Consider the following 25,263-nt stretch of genomic DNA (forward strand, 5'->3'; position numbering starts at 1 on the left):
TAATTGGGCTCTCGAAATTCCCAGATGTCCAGAAATAAGACCTATATTCACTGAAAGTTGTATTAGAATATATACGGGAAAGATACGATGATAGAGCATAAGGAAAAAAAAAGTTTATTTCTATTCCATTCAAACCTACAGTAAATATTTCTCCAAAAAATATCTAAAGCAGTTTCACATATATCATACCCCTTAATCTTGTAGTAGTTCAAGGATATGGAAAGAGGCAGGCGCTTTATTATTTCTAATTTATACGTGAATGTCTGTCATAGCTAAAATTGCTTCCCAGGCAAGATAAGAAAACCCTACTCGGTCATATTTCGTAAAGTTTTATAACTCTCCAAAAAAAATTCCCTGTCTCCTTTTCTTTTTTGTCTAAACAGAACTCTAATTTTTCAAAGATGTACAATTTAACTCTCTCATTTGCTACTCTCGGTGTATTGTAAATGATTCTCTTTCCTTTTTGTTGCATTTGCAAAAAGTAGCCAGTAACTAATTCTCTCTTTTGAATATTTTGTATTTCACAGTAATCCATCTTTATTTTGGAGGAGAAAACTACAAACTATAGATAAGCAAAAGCAAAGACCGCAGTGTGTGCGTGTGTGTGGGGGGGGGGATAGGAACTGTAATCAGAAGCAGGTACCACAGATATGACAACAGAGAGCTGAGCATGCCAAGAGAACGGCCAGCAATAGTTAAGGCTGCCGGGTCCTCCTAATTGTGACCCGTCTTAACCCAGGTGGACCGTTGTCATTCCCCCTGCTTCCTTTGCATGTCCCTCAGCTCAGAGGTGTCACAGTAACTATTCACTCCTCTCCTTATTTCTGTCTCTCCTTCAATCCATATCAAAGAGTCACTTTCTTGGGTAAGAATTTTTAGTGCCTTTACTTGTCTTATCGTACAGAATACCACCCAAGGCGCTTAGCGTATTCTAACAACAAGTTAACCAAAGCCTTATTTTTTAACTATTCCCCTGCACACACCTCTGGTTTCCACTACCCATTGGTGGCGAGGTGTGGGCGAAGCATGATCCTGGGAATCGAAGTGAGATCTGGGTATAAGTTCTGGCTCCGTCGCTAATGTTTGATATTCTAGGCAAGTTCTTCTACTCCTCTGAGTCTCGGTGTATTCATCTCCAGAATAAAGATAATAGTATTTGCCTCTCGATATTGTGATAGAATATAAATGAAAAAAGTATCTGAAAATACACTGCCCAGTTCCGGCACACAGTAGGTTTTCAACAGGAGTTATTTACCCCGCCTCTCCAGATTGTTCCCTGCCCTTTCCCACCTTAAATCTTTGCCTGAGGTGTCTGCTTATTTACATCCTTCTATTCTCGCTGGAAGATCTAAGTCACTCCAGCTCCCAGGAATTCCTCTTTGCTTTGAATGCTTAATACATTACATGGTTTCCTGCTTGACGGTTTACCATTTGGTGGTGAGATCTGTGAGATCTTTCTTGATATACTGTCTTATTTTTCTCCTGGATACAGCGTTCCATGCATGCTTGCTTTGTTTCCCCAAATAGACCATGAGCTCACCGGAGAGAGATCCATTCCCTCAGGAATCTCAGAGCCTCACGCAAGGGCAAAACATAGAAAGTGCCCAATTGTATCTTTACTCAACTGAGATTTTATCATCTTTCCTAGGTCCACCCCTGAGTCCTTATCCATCAAAGAGAATCCTTATCATTCATTTGTTTACCACAAAAGTGTATTGAATGTCTGCTATGTACCTAACACTGATCTAGTTACTCCAGAAATAGCTGTAAACAAGAGAAACAAACTGTTTGCTGTCAAGGGTCATCTTATATTTTAATGGAAAAATAAACAATTCAAAGATAAACAAATAAGGAGTCATGAACGCTCTGAGGGAAATTAAATAGGATGACAGTGCAGACAGTGACAGAAAAGCAGGGCTGTGCCCCAGGTCTTGGAATCCTGGGACTTTCTAGCCACGTGACGGATGATCTGCAGCTGGCGATTGGTCACCTCTGGTCACTCAATGCGCTGGCGTGTACAGAGCATAGAATTTGCAAGCGTATGAGAGGACTCAGCAGTTAAGCAGTCCAGCACTTCTCAAGTACTATTTTATTGCCATGTTTGTTCGAGAAAAATCTCACAGAGAAGTCCCTAACCTTGGACTATTTTCATAATTCCGCTGAAAAATTCGATCTGGTTTATGTTATTTACTTTCACAAATAAGGGAACGGAGGTACAGACACGACACAGAGATGAACGGTGAGTCAGAAGTCAGGCGCCGAGGAGATGGGACTGGCGTGGTAGGCAGCTTTTGATACCTTATCGGCCCATTTGGTCCTGACTTTCTTCTGCTTGAAGAAACCATTGCCTTCAAAACCATTTCTTAATTCAAGGATATGATTTATTGCTCCACCTCAATTTTAGAAGATGCTATCATCCAGTGTAGTCACTTCGTTTATTTTATAGACTTAGTGCCAAAGAGCTTTTTGCTGTTCCCTCCGACCACACCAATTACAGGATAAGTACGTACAGCCATTGAAATTGCACAATACCCTGCAGGCTTAGCTGTGAATTACCTTGTCTTCTCTTTCTGATCTCCCCTTAATCCTTTGCACCCCAGTGGTGGTGCTTGACACATGTTGTCTTGTATCATCACGATTTACACCCTTAAGTTCTCCATAAAAGAGTGCAAGCCGTCTATGAGCAGGAAATGTATCTTAATCTTTGTGGTACCCACTGAAAACTGTGTCTTATATTATAGAAGGTGCTAAATATCAAACATTAAATAAGTGTCACAGATTCTGACACACAATCAAACCAGAGAGAAGGTATCAAAAAATTATTTTGAGCATTGAAAACATTGGCATATGTGAACAGCTTCCCCAAGTGTCAGTCTTGCCAATGAAAGCATTCATTGGAATGTATAAGATCTGGTATGTCACCAAAAGCAATTAGTCCGATTTCATCATCTTGGCACCTCTTTAGTGAGTGGCTGTTAGGTTATTCAGACGGGATATTAGGTGCTTTGAGTGGGATTCAGAAGAAGCTTAGAACACAGCCCATACCTTTAGCAAATTAACAGTTTTGACTGAGAAACAAGAGCCCCAAAATCTAACGTCATACATAATTAAATTCCAAAGCGTGAGTGAAGATAAGTAAGGCAGAACCAAGGGACAGTCACCACGAGGGCGATGGCCGTGGGGCGTGGAGAAGGTCTCAGGCCCTGGACCACCGTGAAAGCACTGCATCACGGTGCCCAGCCACGTACACAGCCCTCCGAGGGGATTCAAGGCCAGTCTACACAGCGTCACAGCACACGCACCCGTCAGAAGAATGAGGAGCGGTACTGACTTTCATTTTTCCTATCGGGGAAGAGGCTTGCTTGACCACAGGTTTCAAAAATTCCAGTGTCAGACATTGTCCCTAAAGGAGAAACATTCAGAAAGGTGGTGAGAATGCGAAATTGTCCTCGAATGGAGGGAAGGCAGCCAGAGAGTTCCCACACGTTACTCACTAGTCCGGCGGATCCCGCAATCTGCAAGGCTGGCTTGTGCCCTGTCACCGAGGGGACTCCAGTTTGCTCTTACATGGACATTGGTTCAGTAAATTAGGACTAGGAAGGGGCAGGTGTTCTGACACAGAGAGGTACGTGCCTTATGAGGAGAGATTACAAAAGGAAAATTTTAGGGAACCGGGGATGTCAGGTGATGAGATGCGACACGTATCATCAGTAATTTAACGAAGCATCAGGAGTTCTAGACACAAATAAGCTCCCTCTCCGGTGCAGAGTCCTTGTAACCGGAACCGGAAGCAGAGAAGGTGTTGTCTCATGGGTCCTTAGCCTGAAGCAGAAAGTTATGCAGCCATAAAAAAAAGAGATAACGCTGGTGAACAAAACAGCTGACCGTACCTCTTCCCCGAGCTTCTCCAAGACAAGATGTTTGGGCACAAAGTTGCTTGGTACCTCCAGGGAAAAAAATCATGAGAGACAGCAGTGTCACCCGAAAAAAATGGTAGCGTGTGAACACACATGGACTGCGTTCAGTGCTAGAATCATGGGTCCCAACTGACCTAATCGACAATTCTGCTGTAGTGTTGGTTGATACAGCACCGAAGTTCTGGCTGGGAGCTAGGAGGCTGGCACTCTCCAAATTCAGCACGATGTCAGCATCCTTGTTCCCACCGCACACCAATCCTGATCTGTGGGGTCACCTTCCTTCCTATGTCATAAGGCCCTTGACGCGTGGGCGCTACATCTCTTTCATCGTCTCTCAATCCATTTCTCTCCAAACCCAGCACGGCATTTAGGATACGGTAGACAACGGAGATTTAAACAGCAGAAAAAGCTTAAGTAAGTTTGATCTCACTCGTAGTTAAGGAGAAGCATCATTATTAACACGGCCAGGCCATCAGGCATTCACGACGAGGGTCTGAATAAACACACAAATCAGGAACCATTTCTTGAGCACCTGTTTTGAGCCCGGCACTATGCATCTTTCCCTTGCCGTGTCCCATCTAACCCTCAACTAAAAATAGAACTGACTAAATAAATATTTAATACTAGGCAATTTTCGTGCTTAACAAACTCCTCTTTTGAGGAAAACTGCTCGGAAGTTTATGGCAGAACCATCCATTGTTCTTACTCTAGTTCGGTTTAGTCGAATCACTTTCCGGACACTTAAGAAGCATCCATAAAAGGAGCAGGCTTGCAGTGAGAGTGGCTAGAAGAGTTCGTGTGGGTGCGCTGGGAAGCCTGGGAGCGATGCCCTCCCTGCGCGGTGCCTTGGGGAGTGGAGCAGGCGGACGGTCGCAGTGGCAGGACACTGGATGTCCAGGGGTGGCGGGGCAAGGGCTGTTGACAGGTGGGGAAGAGCCGAGAGGTGCAGGAAGCAGCTGGGAGGCCCGCACGGATAAACTTCACTTTGAACTTTTGCCCGGGGCCCCATAGATTCCTTTCCCTGCTTCTCAGCATCCTTTATCTCAGACCTTCGTGTGTCTTCTTTCCTCTTCCAAGCTCAAAACAAAACCCAACATGAAACAATTATCATGTCGTTTTGGGAGGTGGGGAAGTGGCAGGTCGAGGGAGGGGTGTTCTAATGACTCAGGCGCAGGCGTCACAGGCAGACTCCTGGAGAGCGCACACCCAGGCAGGCCTAAGGCCGCATGTCCTGCAGAAGCTGGGCACAGAGAAGGGCATTCTGGTTCATGCGACCTGAGCACGTTTTCGAGGCAACTGTCATGAAGGAGCCGCGACAAGGGCCCCTCCGCCTTGTCTCTAAAGCGTTTTTGCTGGCACCTTCTCCCTTTTAAGCGCATTCCTGGGGCTTTATAGCAGAGAAAGCACAGGGCTTCCGGTGCTGGTGGGGTTAGTTCACGCCCGAGGACTGGGAGGAGAACAGTCCTCCTCACGGTTTACACGTGCCCGCTCCAGAGCTCTAGAAAGGAAGCCGTGAAGTCACAGGTACCAGCCTGTAATCCTATCACCGTGACTACAGCCGCTGATGCTGATCGTAATAATCCAGGTGCGGCTCGCCGCGCTCTTCTCGTCCAGCATCCCTTCTTCCATTTAGTCATGCGGGTTATCGTGGCCTCCACTCGCCTGCCCGTCTGTAAACTCATCGTCCTGTCCCATTCACATTCACCGCCCTTCATACCACCTAGTGGAAGGCCTCGCACTCCGACTCTTGGAAATTGGTGACATACAAAAAAAAATAATAATAGTAACCATAAACGAAAGAACATGTGCTTCAGATAAATGAAAAAGAGTTCACATCCTAATTCTACAACGAAATTGCAGGTCACCAGCGACAAGCTGCTTAACCTCCGTGTACAGTGAGGATTGCGTTGGGCTCTGTGTTAAACAAATAAGGGGTTTTATTGTGCTCATGTGACAAACGCCACCTTAAAGTATGGCTTCTGTCCTCACGTTGCCCCGCCATCAGAAGATGGCTTCTCCACTTCTAAATTCAAGGAAGAAAGGGAAGGGATAAATGAAAAAGGCAGGGACTAGACAGAAATGCCATCTGCTAACCAGCTTTCCCCGAAGCCCTGCCCAGGGTCTCCTGGTATAGAGTTCCGGCCATCGTAAAACTGGCCGGAACTCTGTACCAGGGCCGTGCCCACCCCGTGTGGACGGCTGGGAAATGCTGCCATCGCAGGGGGTACATCGCCACCACAGAAACAGATGCCAGCAGGCCACTGGTGTCCTTTGCCACACTCTTTCCCCATTCGTAAAATTGAAACAATAATATCTACCCTATAATGATTTGGGAAGTTTAAATGGGATAGTGCATTCGTGTGATGCCTGGCTTATCACGAGCACTCAGTAACATTTGTTTCCTCTAATTCCTCGTATATAGTCATAGATACTCAATAAACATTAGTTAAAAGAATGAATTTTTATAGCATCTTACGCTTTTCAGAGAGTTTCACGTGCGTTTTTTCATTCGGTGATATATTATCAGCCTTGGCCTAGCATATCTTTATTGATCCATTAAAGCAGAGATTTTTGACTCAGCAAACTTGGAAAGAGGTCTCAGACTATTCATTTTTTAACAGGTAATGCAGGTAATTCTGATGCATCCGACTCACTTACAGCTGTCTAGACAACAGGGCCTTAAGAGAAGTATCTGAGCAGTACAAAGAACAGTTACTATGTTTTCGATGACTCGTGTTTTTTTGTTTTGTTGTTTTGTTTGTTTTATTTTTGTTTTTGAGGATCCTATGACTTTATTAGTGGTAACAAGCAGACCTTAGCATAAGTGAGAAACAAATTCTGAACATGATTGGGAATCTCAAATTTAAATGAAACTAAAAATGATTTTTTGTTTAAGAAGCGTGACGATATTATTATAGAAACCAGTACCTTGCAGTAATAGTTAAGATGATGTGCAAAAGGATTCATATAAATGTTGACAAGTCAAATTTTGTATGAAATTCAAGTCTTTTAGCTGATTAGGCACTTTACAGTTGGCAAAGGTATGCTTTAGTCAATCCTCACCTAGCAAATTTGACTTCCAGTTTCTAAGAAAAAAAATCCTCTTAAAAAAAAAAATCTCATAAAGTAACTCCCAAGGCTTTTTGCACATCAAATAGCTCTTACAGAACCAAATTTTGATGAGGTAAGTGTAAGGAATTTAGTAACATATGGATTAAATTTCCCTTAAAATAGACATCATTTTAAAATTGAGGCAGAAAAAAGTTCTTCGTAAAATATGAAAATATGTTTTGGTTTTCCTTGAACCCTAAACACAATTTGAAAAATAGTTCAAGATGTTCACCAAACCCCTGATACAGCTGGTTTCACCTATCTCTAGTTCCAAGATTTGAACTATTGGGAGTTCTGGTAATTACAAATATTACACAAGTATTAGCAGATATTGGAAAAATGTCAGAGAGAAATGAAGAAAGAGCAAAAATTTAGAAATAAATAGATTCAAAGTTAGAATTTCCATCTTCAAAAGTCTAGGGACGGCCAATCTGGTCCCTAATAGCTGATGAAATCATTTAAATTCCTTCTTATATTTCGGAAGAAAATATTTATCAACAAATATGGATGAATAAATATTTTAAGAAAACTTATGTTAATAATAAAATAAAAAGTTCCATTACAAGAGACAATTAGGTGGCAAGCTATACCCAAAGTACCCCTAAGGACAGGGCTACCTCAAAAACGCAATAAGATTATTCCTTATAGGCAACTGCTTCTACAAATTTTAATCATAACCAGTGGCTTAGTTGATGACACCTCATACTAACAAAATTAAATCATGATCCAATTTATTCTTAAAATTTTCCAAACTTGCCCTCAACAATCAGTCTTCCTTACTGGTGCTAGAACAACTTTTCTAGAATTCAGATACTTCTCGCCGTTTCGCTCAACTCCTTCGTGGATTCTCTACTACCTTCGGAAGTAAGCCCAAACTCTCAACATGGCACCAAGGTCTCCGCTGCGTACCTATTATCACATTTTTCACTATCTCGTGTTTTACTGGCCCCCTCATAACTTTACAGTCTATTCCCATGAACTATTTTCAGTTCCATTAATGTTTCTGTAGTGAGATATTCTGCTGAATATTTAACTTGGATGTTTCTGTTTTTTACTCTGCATGAAAGAGTGATCTTGAGAAGAGCTTAGAATCTTTAGGCACTGAACGTAGTGCTTTCAGTCCAGAGATCTGTGTGTGTGTGTGTGTGTGTGTGTGTGTGTGTGTGTGTGTGTGTGTGTGTGTGTGTAAATATAGATATGCATGTACTCTGGAGAAGATGAGATGGCCATTAGGAAGTATGCAGCCATTCTGATTATCCAGAGGAAAAGGGATAAAAAGCACCTATCTATTTCCCAGATTGAAAAAGAAAAGCTGTCTGACCCCTGGTGGTGTGAGTTCTTAGAGAAGGAAAGAGATCAGTCATTCTGCGTCTGCCGGGGAAGAAACGCTCAGCCCGTTCCTGCTATCACGCTCTTGCAGGCGCTGTCATCTCGGGGAATGACTCTCTGTGGCACCCGAAGACCAAATGTTAAGGACTTTGTCCCTGGCCATCCTCACTGCGCCGAAGCCGATCTGAGGGACGGACCCTCCCGCCTCCAAGATTCATAGCAGCAGGTCTCTCTGGTCCATCATCATCACCATCTTTTGTGAATAGCGTAGGTCTAATTGTCAACAGTGTCACCAAGTGGCAGCAAGAAGCAAAGCAGCAACAGACAGACCAGACCCCAGGCTCTTCATTCTCGGTTGTTAAAGTCAGAACGATCACCTCCTGTTGGACCACGTCAGCCTTTGGCGTTTTGGCAAACTCAGAAAAATGAGGAACTTCAAGGTGGAGACGGTGAATATTCGGCAAATCTGATGCGCGTGGACTTGAGCTAGTTTTCTTTGGAGTTAAAAGAATAAAGGTGAATCCCTCCCCTTTCTTTGGCCCAATTCTGTAGAGCAATTAATACCTGTCATCCTTCTCTGCTTTTCCATCAACTGGAGTGTTCCTCATTCGCCTTGTCTTATTGTCAGCCCAAGTGTCACCTTACTAAGAAGTCCTCCCTACCTCACCGAGACCGAAGCGTCCCTTGGCACCTCATGCCAACAGCAGCCTTAATCTTTCTTCGCATAGCGACCAGAACTAAGTTAAAATGTCCCTCTCGCTTGTGAGACTGTCTCGAACAAGGACTGCACGTTACTCGCAAATGCATTTCCACAACCCAGCATATACTTTCTACACACTAGCGAACAGTGAGAGAAGTAAGGTGTCTGGTTAGGACACAGAAACGTGTATGCCAAATTCCGGTCTTAAGGACCGTGACCCACAATAGCTCTAGTTTTGCTAATAGTCCTTGAATCGAGCGAATAAAATAGATTGAAATTTGACCAAGGTCATCAGGGAATTCTGTGTTTAGAGAAAGGCCAAGCTGATGAAGGAAGTCCCGAGATAGCTCATTCCCTAATGAAATCACCATGTCCCCAGGCGCCAAGAGGAAGTGAAGGACCCTTATCGCATCCCTGGGAAAATGGACAGGAAACTATTCCCAGGGGGCAGGTTTGACGAATGGCAGGTGGGTTTGCCAAAACCTCATCCCCTGCCAGTGCGGGGACCCTGGTTTCTTTTCTAGAGGGACATGGATGGTATGTGTTTGGCACCAATGACCCCTCAAAGTTGCTTCCCTTTCTGTCCCTTTTCAAATGGAAGACTTGATAGTCATGATCTTTCCCCCCCACCCCCAGGCAGGGTCTAATCAGGAAAACAGAATCCATATTTCAGCAGAGCTGATATAATGCAGGGGGTTGGTTAAATAGGAGTTGGGGAACGAAAAAGCAAAAGGAGATCGTGGCGGTGGCGTTCAGAGAGCAGTGAGAAGCAGGGCCTGGGAGAGCAGGAGGCTAGAAGCTCAGAGAAGAGCCCTGTGGGGCTGAACTCAGACCTGAGGAGGACTCACATAGACCCTTCAGGACGCAGGGGAAAGCGAACACCAAGCTGGGCTGCCGACGCCTGAAGAGGGAGAACCTCTCATGAGGGAGGGTCCCTGTGAACTGAGGTGGGCAGCGGGCCGCTACATTGGGATTGTTGAGGGGACTCGGGGAGACTGGTGCTGGGAGGATTGAAAGACGCTGGAGACCTCAACCAACCATGCTGCCTGGGGACAAAGGGCCAGCGCTGGGGGACGCCGCTGGGCGGGACGCATCCGCTCTTTCTTCCTATCCCTGTCCCCAGTCCCTCTCTGGTGTCCCTTACTGGCAGGAGCCAGATGACGAAGGACAGATGTAACGTGCAGAGTTCCAGCCCCAGCATCACTGAGCAGGGCACAGAGCTCTGGGTCGGAGCGAGAGGCGAGAGCTTAATAAGCAGCACGTTCCGACCCTCTGTTCGTTCACCGACACATACTCTTCCGTGTGTACTCGAGCTTTCAAAAAGGAAGAACATCTTTATAGTTGTTCCCTAATGAGGTTCAACCGTCCTTCACACGAGCGAACACTGCCGACCTCTCACCGAACGGAGGGGACACAAAGTCCCAACAGTCAGCATCCCTAAGCAACGAACATCCATCTCCGAGTGGTGTGAGCGATTTTTATAATCCAGGTACAGCCACTCCAGAATATTCTGTAACCTAAACACTGACTTCTTTGGACACTGTCATTTTCCATTGACTTTGGCTATCGGGCACGAAGGACCAAAAGGTGCCCTAAGAACCTCCTAGAGCCCAGACATAATCCTTCCTGTCCCCACCAAACAGCAGCCATCCACTTCCCCAGGTCAGTCACCCAGGACCAGTCGGCCGAGCAACTAGGAAGCTGCTTTTTTTTTTTTTTCTCTGCGTGTCGTTTCAATAACATAAGAAAAACAAAATGGTCAGTGACATCGTCGAATTCCTGAGGTGGTGAGAGCATCAGCCAGACTCGTTCAACGGGTTCTGGAGACGGGTTCTTGGGCTACTCCTTGGAGTTTACCAAGGAAAAACGTCAGGGTTCATCTAGAGAGACAAGGAAGAGAGAGAGTGGAAGAGAAAATCGTACTGTGAGGTGACAGCGGTGTAATGGCATCGCACATGGTCGCCAGGTAGCACACTGCAGACCACAGCCACGTGCTCCAAGTATCAGAAACTAGAAGCACCGTTTTGGGCTCGACGGGAGTCTCCGTGCCTTGGTCATAACTGGACAGAGTCTGGAGCATAAGAGAAGCACAGCTCAGTGTGTTCAGCAACCCCCGGGTCGTACTTCATAGAACAGCAAGGAGAACCGGCCTGGAATCGTCTGGGAAGAAGGCGCTCCCCACGTTCCCCACTTCAGCCTTGACCTTTGGATCCTCCCCGCCCTGTGCTATGACTTCCCTTGGAATCTCCATGCCCAGGTTTGCCCTCCCTGGTGTTTATCTTCCTTGGGAAACCTCTTCCAGTCCCAACCACAGAACCTGACGACAATATATTAGGCGTGTAAACACACCTATCTACAACCCAACCTCTGGGCTCCGTCAGCTGACAAATGGATCCAGGATGACTGGCAAAGGAGCCACAGCAGTGTTATATTCATGGATAAACAGGTGTTTATAAGAGTCAAAAGCAAAGTCGTTCTTGAAGACAACGGGATGAATAATTTAGTCCTTAGAAACTCAGGCAGTGATTTTGGAATATAAGCAACGGCATATATTTTTCTTTTCTCGCGAGTTATTTTTATGTCTTTCATACTTTCGAGCGTTCTTCCAAAAGTCAAGCAAAACAGGGGACATTGTTTATTTGCAACTTCAAAGAAGTAAAGAGGGCGAGAGCTTACATAGGTCTTTTCCAAGCTTAAACTGTATTCTATTCGAGAAAAAAAGACAAATTAGGAGCCTCAGGGTCCTATGTGTTTTTTTCTTCCTCACTTAGCTTTTCTGTCTCAGTTCTTCAGAAATCTGTTGTTTCTGATCTTTTATGAGCATGGATACATGTTCAAGTCAAACGCACATAACCGCAGCAGAGGAAAAATAGAATATCCGAAGTAAGCTTCAGTTTTAGATCATTTAATGCTACATTCTGAATGCTACTTTGTTTAAGTAATGCTTTTGCTTTGATCCTAGGTGTTAAAATAGGAAAGTTCTGTGTGAAATTAGCTCCTGGTGTGAAATTCAACTTGAAGTTCAAAGACAGATACTAGTAAAACGCAGACCTTGTTTTATTCATTAATTTCTATAAGCAAGCACAACTATTTAGCTAAACAACCCGAGACCCGGCTTGACTGTCGAATGTATAAACAGAAGGCCAATTGTCCTTTCCTGAAACTTGGCGACATTTAGGGGAAATTCAGGAAGCGCACTGTCAGAAGCCGCAGGTAGAGACGCACGGGTTAAGGTTAGGTCAGTCGTGAAATCAAGAAAATCTAAGGCGGACGACCTTGGGGGAGGAAGAAAAATGGGAGGGAAATGAGTGAGACTCAGATCCTTGTCCTGACTGGTTGACAATAGTCCTGTGCTTTCTAGAAGCCGTATCCTCTTGTACCAACGAGGTGGCTTTGGGAGAGGGGAGGGAGAAAGGGACTGAGCCGAGGAGACAGGCCAGAAGTCAAGCATGTCTGTGACACGTGCTGTCATGAAATCCTGCCCACCTCTCTCGCGCGTGCTGGACCTTGACTCTGGGCTCTGACGCTTAGGGCTCCAAACAAAAGCAAAAGCAAAAACGATAAGAAGGAATCTGAAGAAAAGTACGGTAACGTACCCCCACGTGTGTACACGTGATTTGTCAGAGGCTGTGACTTAAGCCTCCTCACCTTTCTGAATCTCTGTCCCGTTTGGCAAGTCGGCAGAGCTCCCCAGAACGCAGTAGCTGGCCAGCGAGGCCATGCTCTCTGTACCGCCCCCTCCAAACGCACGTTTTTCCAGGAATACGCAGCCATCCTCCACCCTGTAAGGGACCAGAATGTGACCACGTGGTTGTTCCTAGGACAAGACGCTTCTGGAAGGGAAGCGAATGCCAGTATCTAGTATTTCATCCCTGCTCCGTGCTTGTGGGCCAAGGGCCCCGAGTTCCGAGGCTTTTTGTCTCTGGGAGGGATGACTGTTACCATGGTTTCTTCTTCTTCCCCAAGACAAAGGTACAGCTCTTTGAGAGAATGTTCCAAAATGCCCAGAGGAACCGGGTCAGCTCACCAAACAGACCTACTATTGTTTCATCCTGTAGAAAGCCTGCCTCGCCTTAGCAATTCCACATCTACACGAATAAAAAGAACAAAAGGTAGAGACCTAGGCCCTGTCTGTCAACCGTTCCTCCTCCCCACTCCCGTTTTCTGCATTTAATAAAGGCAGCAGCTAAAATTTAATAGCATTTGGAAAACCATGAAGCCATCTCCTGGAGTTACATGGCATGTTTCATATTATAATGCTAAGATTAAGGAAGGAGGGAGGCTAAGATCTTGCTCCAAATATGGTCTCTCAACGTCAAGTTGATCTAGATGGTGACTGAAATATAGGATGAAGCCAAAGAGTGTGGTGTGTGTGTGTGTGTGTGCGTGTGCGTGCGCGCGCGCGCACGTGCGCGCACGCGCGCACGTAAGGAGAAAGAGCCACAAAGCAAAAAACTCAGTAAATATGATTTTTGTCATCACGGCAAAATTATTGGTTTCACTGACATTATACTTGCAGTACGCATAGGAACCTCCCTAAATACTAGAGAATTCTTCCCAGTAGCAGAGCTTATGGCAAAGCTCCTTGGCTTTTTTCAAACGAGGTGTTTTCAAGCTGACATGTTGTTCGCTGGGTTTGTTGGTGCTCACGAGTCTGCTCCCAAATACACCAACCTTATTAACGAGCACTGGATTCGGGATATTTCCTATGGGAAATACAAAATTTTTTTGTTTTCAATAAAACATATGGGCCAAATTAGAAAGTAAATAAATGAATTCTTCTCAAGAATCCACAATAACACTTGCTGAGCAGTGGGTCAGGCCACATTTAATCTAAAATCTTTCTGCTGCGTGTAAATGATTATGTCATAGCATTTGTCTTTAATTACTCATCTCTTTCCAAAGGTTTGACTCATAATGTGTTTCTCGGTTAACCACAAACACTTGTACTACAAGATTTGTCATATAGATTCGCTCACCCCCACTCCCACCCCTCTGTTTTCTGCTCTCTGCAACAGCATCGTGAAGTCATAGCTCCTAAAAAAGAAGTTTTGAGACATCGTCTAACAACCGCCCCCCCCCTTTGATATGTCAAAGATTTCCACGCTAAGAAAAATAGCGCCGTCTTTTCTTGACTCACGAAGACCATTATAAGCAGGCTTCACGGAATGGACCTAACAGCACTGTATCATCATGGTTTTGTACTTATATGGCATTGTTCCTCTGAGAATTTCCAAGACTTCGAGAACATATGAAAAGAATAAAAACAATGGGTTGTAGCTTGTAAAAGACTACAAGTCAATTAAGCGACCACAGACATATTTTTGCCTTCAGCACCTCGTTTCCCACCTCACCTTCCCCTGTGAGGAACGGAACGAATTCTAATTTAATTCCGAAGGAATTAAATCAGCCATCTCTTCAGCTCACTTAGCACATATTATTAATCCCCCCAGTTTTAGCGGAGGTGTCGGCTTCCAGTGGTGACTGTTGCCACCTCGCTGGTCTAATCCTGTGTGAAGTTTGGGATTATAGAATTTGAGGAAAACGTAGGAAGTGATCCAGTCCTAAAGGTATGTCCATCAGGTTGGGGGATTTGGGGTAGGTAAACTGAGAAACACCTCAATGATGGAATCTGGGGATTTTTAAGGGCTTCTTGACTCCCAGATCTCAATCCTACTGACCTAAAATCCTTACTTTGTGAGTTCAGTTTGTTTGTTTTTCTTTTCTTTTCTTTTATTTCTTTTTTTTTTTTTTTTGAAGGGGGGAAGGATACTTAAGATGAAAAGGCCTTTGTTAAAGACTGAAATAGGCACATGAATTTTTCTTTGTGTTAAAGTGAAAATTCCCTAGTTAAAATGCAATGCTAGCAGGGATTGGCGACATGTTCATTATGTCCCCAGGAAGAAGGAAAAGGTATGACCGGGACCCTGATTATAAAAATCCTTTTTCAGTTACCTGCTATAACCCCAGCCGTGCTTGTTACTATAGTGTGTCATCCTCTGCTCCTTTGTGGGGTTCTTGAGGCCCCCGTCTTAGCTGGAGAATTCCTTTTGCCTGTTAGATTCAAAGCGAATTCAGTAGCTTCTTCGGCCCCTTTCCGTTAGCCTGGGTCCACAAAGCTTAGATTCTCAAGGTCTAACCACTTTGACAGTGAGAGGAAGCAAAAGTAAGATGAGCCTTTAAAAAGGTGACAAGGGAGAGAGTCCCTCCTCCCGTAAGCCTTCCACTCCAAGTCTGCTTCCCTCCGGGTACCACGCTGGCTCCCTCATGTGATCGCAAGAGTTTTGCGGGGAAGAAGAAAAATAGAGAATCAGCACAGGGAACTAAGGCCCAAAGGAGAAAACGCTAAGACGTCCCCAGCCAAGAAAGCGTGGCCAACGACAGCACGAGTTTTTCATGTTCCGGCACCTTCTCTGGACGTGCTGCCCATCACCCAGCGTGGCCTTGACCTACATCGCTGCCCCCTTTCTCTATTCCCAGATGGAACATGGGGTGCTGACAATGGATTTCATCTGAGTGACAATTTCGCTGGACTCGCTGTGACAAATGGATCTGGGGCTCGCAAACAAAGAGAATATTCTGTTGTCGGTGACCCAAATATCCATCCCCTGGGGAGGGGGGAAATTGCTTTTTAATCTAGAGACTGTGCTTTCAAGACCAGCATCTCTGTCCTGTTCTTCCAGTCTGTGTTTATCTGTAGATAGGTGGTTGCTTATGCACGACGTTTGTCCCCATACGCCTGCCCTCACTTCACCTACAAGCCAGTGCTGTCCACCTCTTTGATCAACTGAGGAAACCTACCTCTTCTTGTTGGCTTCTTTCTTCTTTGCGCCCCAGTCCCCAACATCGGGGCTGGTGATACCTCCACTTTCTCCTTCGTGGACATCTCTCTCATCCGGCCCTTCTGGTGACACTTTTTTTTGCCTGTCTGGGAAAGTTTCCCTTAAGCCTATCTCTCCACTGTCAAGACGTCTTAGCAGATCTACCACTGGAGAAAGATTTTCTTTCCAGCTGATGGCAGACTTTCAGTCTAGACCTGGTCCCCCCGCACCCCGTTTTGATCCTGAGCTCCCTCTTCTCTGTATGCCTGCCATTATCTTCACCCCTTCGACTCCATGCTGGAAAAATTGTCATTCTCTCCTCATAAGCACTTCCGGATTTTTTTTTTTCCTCTTACCTGCTAGAGTCATCATTCAGACTGTAACTGACATCTCGAAAATCTTCTTTTATATTTGATAAGGAAATCAATTATGGTATGATACACAAACCCTCTTAAATGGAACCAGCCTTAGCTGAGGGCACGATTTCTATGGAAATGAGCCACATTAAATCAAAACGCAATCAAAATGCACCCGCGTGGGTTCCTGGCGCTACTGTCGTCATTTGTCAACAGCAAAAGTATTCTTCGTTGTTTCCTTCTTCTTTCCAGCATCCCAAATCTGAGTACCTGGGATCGGCTGGAATCGCGAAACCGCTTCTATGTCGTCCAGTTTTTATTCATCATTTTTCTCTGTCCTTATTTGCCATTTATTTATTTTTTTTCTTGCTACCGATAAATTTATTTATTTAGACCGTGCGCGTTTTTATATATTACCTTAAATCCTTTTCGGAACAAGGTAGAAGTTATTTGGTGAACTTGTTAGTAAAAACATTTTTTGCTCCTCTCTTTTATTTATTTATTTATTTCTCCCTTTCTACGGGTCAGAATTTTCTTAATCCACCTTGATTTCTTCCTCCGGCCATCACTGTAACCTGTAATTGGAGTAAATAAATCTACGTACTTGGTCCCAATTCCACACTAAGCAACTGTAACCACAGAGAGTCTTTTACCTATACTTAAATGAGGACGATCTTTATAAGGAAGACAATGTGATACATAGATAACACTATGAATTGGAAGAGTCCTAGCATAATTCCTGAGTCATACTGTGTTCTCAGTAAATACTCTTTAATCCACGAATTGTAAAATATGATTGTCACTATCGCGCCTCAAGTTTGTCAAGCATGTAGCAGTGACAGTGTATGCACGGCAAGTAGGATTTCCGAGAAACCTCCTTTCTAGCTTCAACATTTCTCGTGGCCCCAAGTGTGCCATCGTTGATCAAATAGGTATCAAATAGGTATCAAATAGGTATATAGAAAAATTTTAGATGGGGACAGATGATGACTTAATTAAAATCCTTTTCTTCTTGAATAGATGAAAAGTCCCCAACAGCCACCTCTATTTTGCCTTTTTATTATGGATTTCCCCCAAGGACGTGACTCGGTTTTCTCTGGAACGTTCAGTCAGCCCTCATTGCTGAAGCTAACGTGCCAATCATTTTTCCCCAACCAACTCTGATAGTGCTTCGTGGGAGTGGGAGGAAAGGGTTCTCGTCAAAGAGAAGTTCAGTGTCCAGTTTTCTCCTTTTCAGTCAGCCACGATAGCACGTAATAAGAACTTGAGCTTCAAAGGTTTCAACGGCCACAGGAAACCGTAGCATCTGTGGCATTCAAGTGAGCTAACTATCTCCCCCCAAAGGCATTCCAGTGATCCCTCCTTCATCCTCACTCCCTCTGATTTATTACATTATCTTTTGACCTTTTTTTTCTCTCTTCATAAAAAGCATTAAGTTGCCATTTCTACAGCAGAAGCCAGCAGATAAATGTTCAAATTTACTCTAGGCCCTCACTTGGGAATGGACTTATGGATTTCTCGGGCACAAAATGCCACGAAAGCATGTGGGGTTTGATATCCTTCGGTTGTGTAAGGAGGAATAATAAAAGGACCGAGTCCTAAGAGAAAAATTAAACTTTCCATAGACAGAACATAGCTGCATTTTAAGTAACCACTTTAAAGACATGACTGCTGTTTTGGCAAAAGCTAGTAAGCCACACAAAATTAATTTCATGTTTCATTGACATTACTTTCAGGAATTTCATGTTGACATAACCTATAGAGTAGGGGTGAGATACAGCAGACAATATATTTAATGCTGCTACACCAACACGAAATATTTTAAATCTGAACAGAGACCCAGCTTTTTAAAATATCTTGTTCTGTGTTAAAAAAAAAAAAAAAAAGAATGAAACTAATTTTCGCATCAGTTGTCTAAATGCTAATTGCTTCTGGTGCAAGGTTAAAATCAAATCATGAAATCTTCTCAGGGCTCCTTCACTGAACATATGACACATTTCAACCTACATGTGATTTTGTCTCTTATGTAAATAACGACACTTTTATAGGATTGCTAAGTTAAAAATATCAACTGATGTGTGATTAAGTGGTATGCCGAGCTAACAGAAAGGCACCTATGATCACACGCTTCTAAATACATTCAACGAAATAGTTGTTTTTCTACAAAACAAAATGTGTTCACTGATTCACCATGAGGGGAAGGGAAGTTGTTGGCCTTGGCCACCGACATGTGTCTGTGTGTCCCAAAAAAGCTGTCTGTCCCCACGGATCCACGATCTAAGTGCTGAAAAGACCATTGCATAACCAGGACTCTCTTTGGCTCTGAGGCAACGGGCATTGTTTTCATAATACACAGTTTCTGTTTCTACCTCTTGGCTTCCAAAGCTGTCCAAAGTCACATATTAGCAACTAGCAGGAGTCAGGCCAGCATGACCGCTATTGTAAAGGCTTCTCAGCTACTTTCCATTAACTAAAGGTATGCACCAGCACATCCGTTAAGAGTTATTTTCATCCCGTTGGCTTGTAATTGGTACCCTTTCAAGTATACCATGAAGCCGGGAATTCATTTAGTCTGGCAGAACGTCGAGGCCACTGGTAACACAGGAATCTCAGCTTTGGCTAGGTGCTTGAATTTCTTCGACTTTATAATTTCAAAATTGCACAGTGGCAACCGGTGCTTGGAGCCATGGGAAAATGTTTCCCTTAAGATTTAGTCTTACCATCTGTATTTGCCAATTATTGCCAAGATAACGCTGCATGATAAAGACACCCCAGACTCGCTGACTTTAAACGATAACAGTTAGTTACTTCTCCGTCACACATCTGCTGGTCAGCTGGGGGTCAGCCTGGGGTCAGCTGGGGGGTCAGCTGGTCTAAGCTGGCCTCCACTAAGCACACTTCAGTTTTCGGGTTGGATCCGGCTCTGCTCCCCATGTTTCTCATCGTCTGATCGATGGATAAGCCAGGACACGTTTATCTATCTCGTGGCAGTGACAGAGGCATAAGGAGGTGCAAGCGGAAACACTCGTATCTCTTAAGGTTTGTTCTCAGAGCTGGCAACTGCCACTTCTTCTTTATTCCATTGGCCAAATCAAGTCCATTGTCTGAACCTAAAATTAAAGACCGAGAAATACATTCTGCTGCTTGTGAGGAGAGCCACAAAATCATATGGCAAAGGGCAAGACACAGCGAGGGGTGAGGTATCGATGTCAACGATTCAGTCTACCACACTGCCAAACATCAAGAAAAGGCATACAAATGAGTCTGTGGCCATAAATCAAGGAATTCATGGTTGCAGCAATAAAGGAGGCTGTGTGCCATCTTTCACCTGACTCCTACCTTTGGCTTATAGTCCCTGAGGGCTTACCAGGCATTCTACAGCACAATTCTGATTCTTTGCTAGTTAATGCAAGGTTGCATGGAATGTCTAAGGTTGCCACCAGTGGGATTTCTAGCCCTAGGTTGACTAATTTATAAAAAAAGGGAATTTTGTAAAGATTTATAAATGTCTTTAAAGGGAAGACTCTGATGCTGTGCCAGCTCAGAAAATGTTGCCAGTAAGAAAACCGGCAGCTTCTGCTCCTTCTTTCTTAGAGCCCAGCTGCAGTTCAAGTAATCAGAGTACCCAGCTACTGGAGACATGGCACAGGAAGACCAAGTGGGGGTGGGGGTTATGGGCTGAGGGAGAGGTTACGTGGAGAATAGTTGAGGAACCCAGCCCACAGCAAGCGCCTGGGCTCAGACGCATCACCTGAGTTGAGTCGTCTCAGCTGCTCCCGGCTGCTCAAACCATCCTTGCCCAGTCGCGATGTACATGAGTGAAAAGACCACCTCAGGTATTTCAGCCCCCAGCGGACATCACATGAGGGAGAGATGAGCCATTCCTGCCATGCCTTAGCTGGATTCCTGATCCACAGAACGGGGAGAAATAATAAGCTAGTTACTGTTTTAAGCCGCTAAGTGTCGGGGTAGTTTGTTAGGCAGCGATGGAAAATCGAAACAGTGACATTCGTGAGAATCTCTCCAAAAGGTAGGATTCTTAATTGGCTCATATCGTTTTGCCATTTGGGACAGTCTTTCTAGGGAAAGGCGCATTTTTATCACAGAGAATGTCAGTGACTCTTGTTATTGGGTGAGTTTGGAGAGGGAAGAGCTAGTTTATTCTTTTGTAACTGAGTGTTATTTAATGTTGAGATGTAAAACGTACAACTGGTTTACCTAAAGGCATTTCATATATTAATATATTAGCTGGTTTTCTGCCAGAAAATTAAACCAGGTCAGAGTATCACCACGTATTAGAGGGTCTAGGGGAGAATCCATTTCCTGGTCATTCGATTTGTGGCAGAATTCAGTTTCTTGTTAAGAGTCAAGATCCAGATGTCTTGCTGGCTGTAAACTAAGGGCTATCCCCAGCTTGTAGAGGCCATTCTGATTTCCTGGTTCCTTGCTCCTTTCCTGTGACAGTGGCAGGTCATACCCTCACACTTCACATCTGTCCTCCTACCGTCTCCTTTTCCGCCCCACTTCCTGCCAGCTGCATCTGCTCCTAAGAGCTCGTGTGGTTAGACTGTGTCTACTCGGACACTCCAGCTTAATCTTTCTATGTTAAGGGCAGCAAATTAGTGACCTTAATGCCGTCTGCAGTTTTAATTCTCCTTAGCTATGCGGCGTAACATAGTCACGGGTTCTGAGGGCAAGGACGTAGATGTATTTGGGGTCTGTTATTCTGTCTACCATAGCAAGGCGTCTGTCTTACTCAGTTGCAGGAAGCTCCTTTCGCATTATGGTCTATGTAAATAGCACTCCAAAGAGTTGTGCAGGGTACAGCCCATGTAGCAATCTGTGGCAACTCTTAGAAGCATATTAGAGAAAGGAAGATGACATGTCAGGGCTCCATTTCTATGTCGCTGGTCCTCTCGCTCTCAGCCTGGCCACCTTCCTCTTCCTCCCAGGCTTCCCTTTGCAACCCTTCTCTACAGTAACCCAAGAAGAAGGTTTTCCTCCTAGGCATAAATGAAGTCTTTCAAAGGATATGTTTATAATAGGAATAATTGTTTTAATTACAGAAAGAAAGAATTTAGGATAGATTGTCGGGCAAGAAAGGGCTCTGGACCCCGCGTGAAGGTAAGAGGTATCCAGGAAAAAGGAAGCTCATACTTTGTTTGGCCCCGTCATTAACAGGACCCTTGGTGATGCTCATATCAAGTTATATACACCGGGTCCCTCACACTGCCCCAAAGCAGGGCACTGTCTCACCCTGTGGGAGCCATGGAGAGTCGCAGGCATCACTCTTTGTCCAAAGAACCAGAGTTTAGAGCCAAGAGGACTGGGCGGCAGGCCCTCCCCTGCCACAGCATCCCTGCGTGATCTAGGAAAAGCTCTTCCAAGTGCACAGCGAAGACAGAGTAGCTGATTTTCAATCTCGTCTGTAGGGTTATGATGAGAAGCAAAGGTGATAACGATCAGAAAAAAAAAAAGTTTTAGGAAAAAGTAAGATCCAATGTCATTTTTTGTTAGTTATTATTAAGAATTCAATCCTTCTCCATAGACTTTTAGAGAACTAAAATCTTTTTGCATCCACGACGTACACAGATAACAGCTGCTTCTTTCATTCTGTTTGAGTCAGCAGCTGAATGGTGTCTCCAGTGTGCCAAGTTTAAAAATAGACGTTAGTCTTCTACGTAACACTCGGTTCGAGAAAATTTAGGTTTGGCGATCGGTACCACCTGCATCTACCCATTTCTAGTTTAAGGGCCTTCTTAAGACTGTTTAGAAAAACTTTGGGCAGAGAATATTCTTGCAAAACAACATTTGATGAGTTGGAGTAAGTGAATTAGAAACATATGGATCAGATTTCCCTGCAAATGCATCAGGGTTGAAAAATTAAGGAGAAAAAAGCACTTTGCTTTATCCAAATATGTAAAGCCGAGCTTGGGAAACTTGACCAACCCCCAAACCCCACCGCATGGTTGCACCGCGTGTTGGCAGAGCCCTGGGCTTCCCCTCCATTCACTTTGTGTGTTGCTAACCGATCTCTCCCTTTCCAGTGTGAGAATTTACAATTATAACATTTCTTTCTCCAGGATTCTCAAAAATGTAGACAGGAGAAACCTAACCCACCTATCACGAATATGATGTGTGTTGGGAAAAAAAAAAAAAAAACATAGCACGTAACTGTGTTATAATACAAATTAATATAATTCAGTGAACGAAATACACAGCTTATAACAATTTGTACAGAACATCCTGTAACTAGTAACTGTAGTTTGGGGTATTAACAGAGTGATGGAACAGACTAACAGTGTCCCATTCAGCCGAGGTCTAGTAGCCACAGCTCCAGTAGCCTTGTTATTTATTTGAAAGTCCCAGAAGTGGTTCAATTCAATATGCCAGTGCCAGAATCTCTTCCAGATTTAACCTGACTCAAACCACTGTAAGCTACCTAGATCTCCCCTCTGTCGTTAGACAAGAATCAATAAGAATTTCCCTCATCGTTTATACCCGATAGGAGTGGGAATACAACCGGCCAGTTAAGAGGGTGAGATGCCAACGATTATGTGCGGGGGAAGGTTACATGATCTTATATTCCAGTTCCCTTTTCCTGTTCTCCCCACTCAAGTTCACGATTAACTCCTTTCACCTAAACTCTTCCTTGCTCTTGGCGTTGAGTCAATGGCCATTTTTAAAATGTATTCCTTTCAGTCATTTTCATGGGCTTTCCATCTACGGTAAGACTACCATCGTGAGACTGGCATGGTCAAGCTGAGATGCAGCACGAAAGGGAATCACCGTTTATCACTGGTCTGAAAGTCCTCGGCGAAACTACAACTAGAACTTAGGTCTTTCTGCCTCCACCTTTACTTACATAAACTAGGAAACTCGTTTGTTTTATAATACGATGGGGTAATGAGTTACACGTCTGACTTTCTACCTGCTAAAGCTTTCTCTACCTCGTCTAGATCCCAGGGCCTCCTCTGAACTGCAGTCATCCCTGTCTGAAGTCATTTAGCGTTTATATTAACCTGTGAGGTGCCATTCACTTGTGTTCCATGTGCATGCATCTGCCCACGCTACCCATCCAAGCTGAATATTCCAATGACAAGAACTATATATGCATCTAAAACCCCACCAACGATGCACATGGAGTGCATTCAAGATACAGCTTTTTAGTAGTAGTAGTAGTAGTAGTAGTAGTAGTAGTAGTAGTAGTACTTTTTCCTTTGGTTTTTGTCTTGTTAATAATAGATAGCCAGCTTGTCTGATAGATTTTTCACCAATTAGACTCAAATACTTCATAGAATAAAGTTAATAATCTGAATACGCTTCCCCAGATTCCACTACTTTTAACCACATATTATATATGTTAGTTCTAGAATACACACACTTGAGATATGCCCACATTCAGAAATTCCTTCACCTTTGACCTTTTACAGATTTTTTTCCTCCTTAGATTGTATCGATGTGGGGCGTGCCATAAGCAACATGACTCTATTTTCACAAAGGGCCCGATTTTCTTTTCTTTATTTTTCTCAAAGTAGGGTTTATTATTTTGGGTCAACTTGATAAATTGTCAGATTCAGTGTTAGACAGCTGGGTAATGTATGTTTTATTTTGTTTTAATGTGCTGCATTTATTATAGCCCTCTGTCCTGAACCAAGTGGCCTTTTTATTATTAAAAATCTAATGAAAATAAAGTCCACAAAGAACCATTGTTAAAGAATACACTTATCATTTCTTTTTTTCTGTTAGGTGGACTTACAAGAACCTGTTTTCATAGGTCTGAGCATGAATGACAAGCTGTTTGCTTTAGATTTATGTAGAATTTAGAATAAAAATGAATCGAATTTATTTTAAAACAAAATCTAAATTAAGTGGATTCATAAGCCATTGCAATAAAAACTTGATTGAAATCTGACCCTTGACAATTTCTCTACAAGGAGCATTTGCCATCTCTCTAGTAGATTTGTCTTACTAAAGCAAAATTTTAAATTAAGGTCAGGCAGGGGAAAAAAGAACAGGGCTATTTTCAATACTTTTTGTCAGAAAATGCTTTATACCTACATCATATTTGTTCCAATTTATTTTAATGCATTTAAAAAAAAACAATCAATAATCACAACTGAGCCATAGCCTTTTTCTAGTTAACAAATATGGCGATGTTAGATCTCACTCTTCTGTTTGGATCTGCATATCAAGAATGATCATGTCAAACTTCGTCTCACTCCTACTCATCGACCTTTCTCACCTTCTTCTCTCTGGCCTTCGCCCCAGTTTAACTCCATCGTTTCATCGTCCCCTCTTCCTTCCACCTAGAACCGGGAAAAGCCAGTGATTCTCCACAGTAGTTCCGTGTCCACCTGCCTTTCTATGTTTTTCCTTGATCTGTGATCCCCTCTAAATTCTACAGCCTCTTAAATTCTCTTCTCCCGCAGAAAGCTTCCTCTCTACTTAAGATCTGCTCAAGTCGGTCCCGAGCAAAAGCAAACAGCTCTTCTGAAATCGGCTGTCCCCTCAAAAGACACACCCATCTTTTCCCATCTCCTAAATATTTCCAACGGAATAACTAACTCGCTGCTCCCTTTCCTTACTCACGAGTGATGCCATCACAGTGGGTCTTCCCTCTACCACTTGCCTGCAGCTGTTCACTCAGAAGGAACCAGCAGACCCCTCGTTTTTCTCGGTCCACATGCAGTTTCGCCCCTTTAGAGTTCTTAGAGCTGTTAGTGATCTCTTTTTAAAAATGGCTCCCACTTTGACTTCCGTGGGTGGGATGACGCTCTTCTAATTCTTTTATATATTTTTTCATGCCCTCACGCTCTCCTTTGCTAGCTGTGTGTCCTCTTCCACTCCCTAACTGGGTGTCTTCTCCTGAATTTTGTTCTTTTATACTTCACATCTATTTTCAACGCACTTTCTCGAGATTCTTACTATTATGGCTTTAAATACGTCCGTTGTACAGGTGACTCTGCTTTATATCAACGGCCTTAGTGTCTTCTTGACGTCATCTGAAATGTCCATCGTCTCTGAAT

At 43.8% G+C, this 25,263-nt stretch overlaps 1 long non-coding RNA gene across 1 annotated transcript in view; it reads left to right on the forward strand.

Moving 5' to 3' along the window:
- The first annotated feature begins 13,869 nt into the window (after positions 1-13,869).
- LOC105296169 overlaps positions 13,870-25,263 on the forward strand; it is a 94,606-nt gene continuing 83,212 nt past the window's right edge. Inside the window, exon 1 of the long non-coding RNA XR_002781868.1 lies at positions 13,870-14,627. This is a non-coding gene — a long non-coding RNA (uncharacterized LOC105296169). The remainder of the gene's footprint in view (positions 14,628-25,263) is intronic.

This window comes from Pteropus vampyrus, unplaced genomic scaffold, assembly GCF_000151845.1.
Source record: "Pteropus vampyrus isolate Shadow unplaced genomic scaffold, Pvam_2.0 Scaffold121, whole genome shotgun sequence".
NCBI classification, from domain to species: Eukaryota; Metazoa; Chordata; class Mammalia; order Chiroptera; family Pteropodidae; genus Pteropus; species Pteropus vampyrus.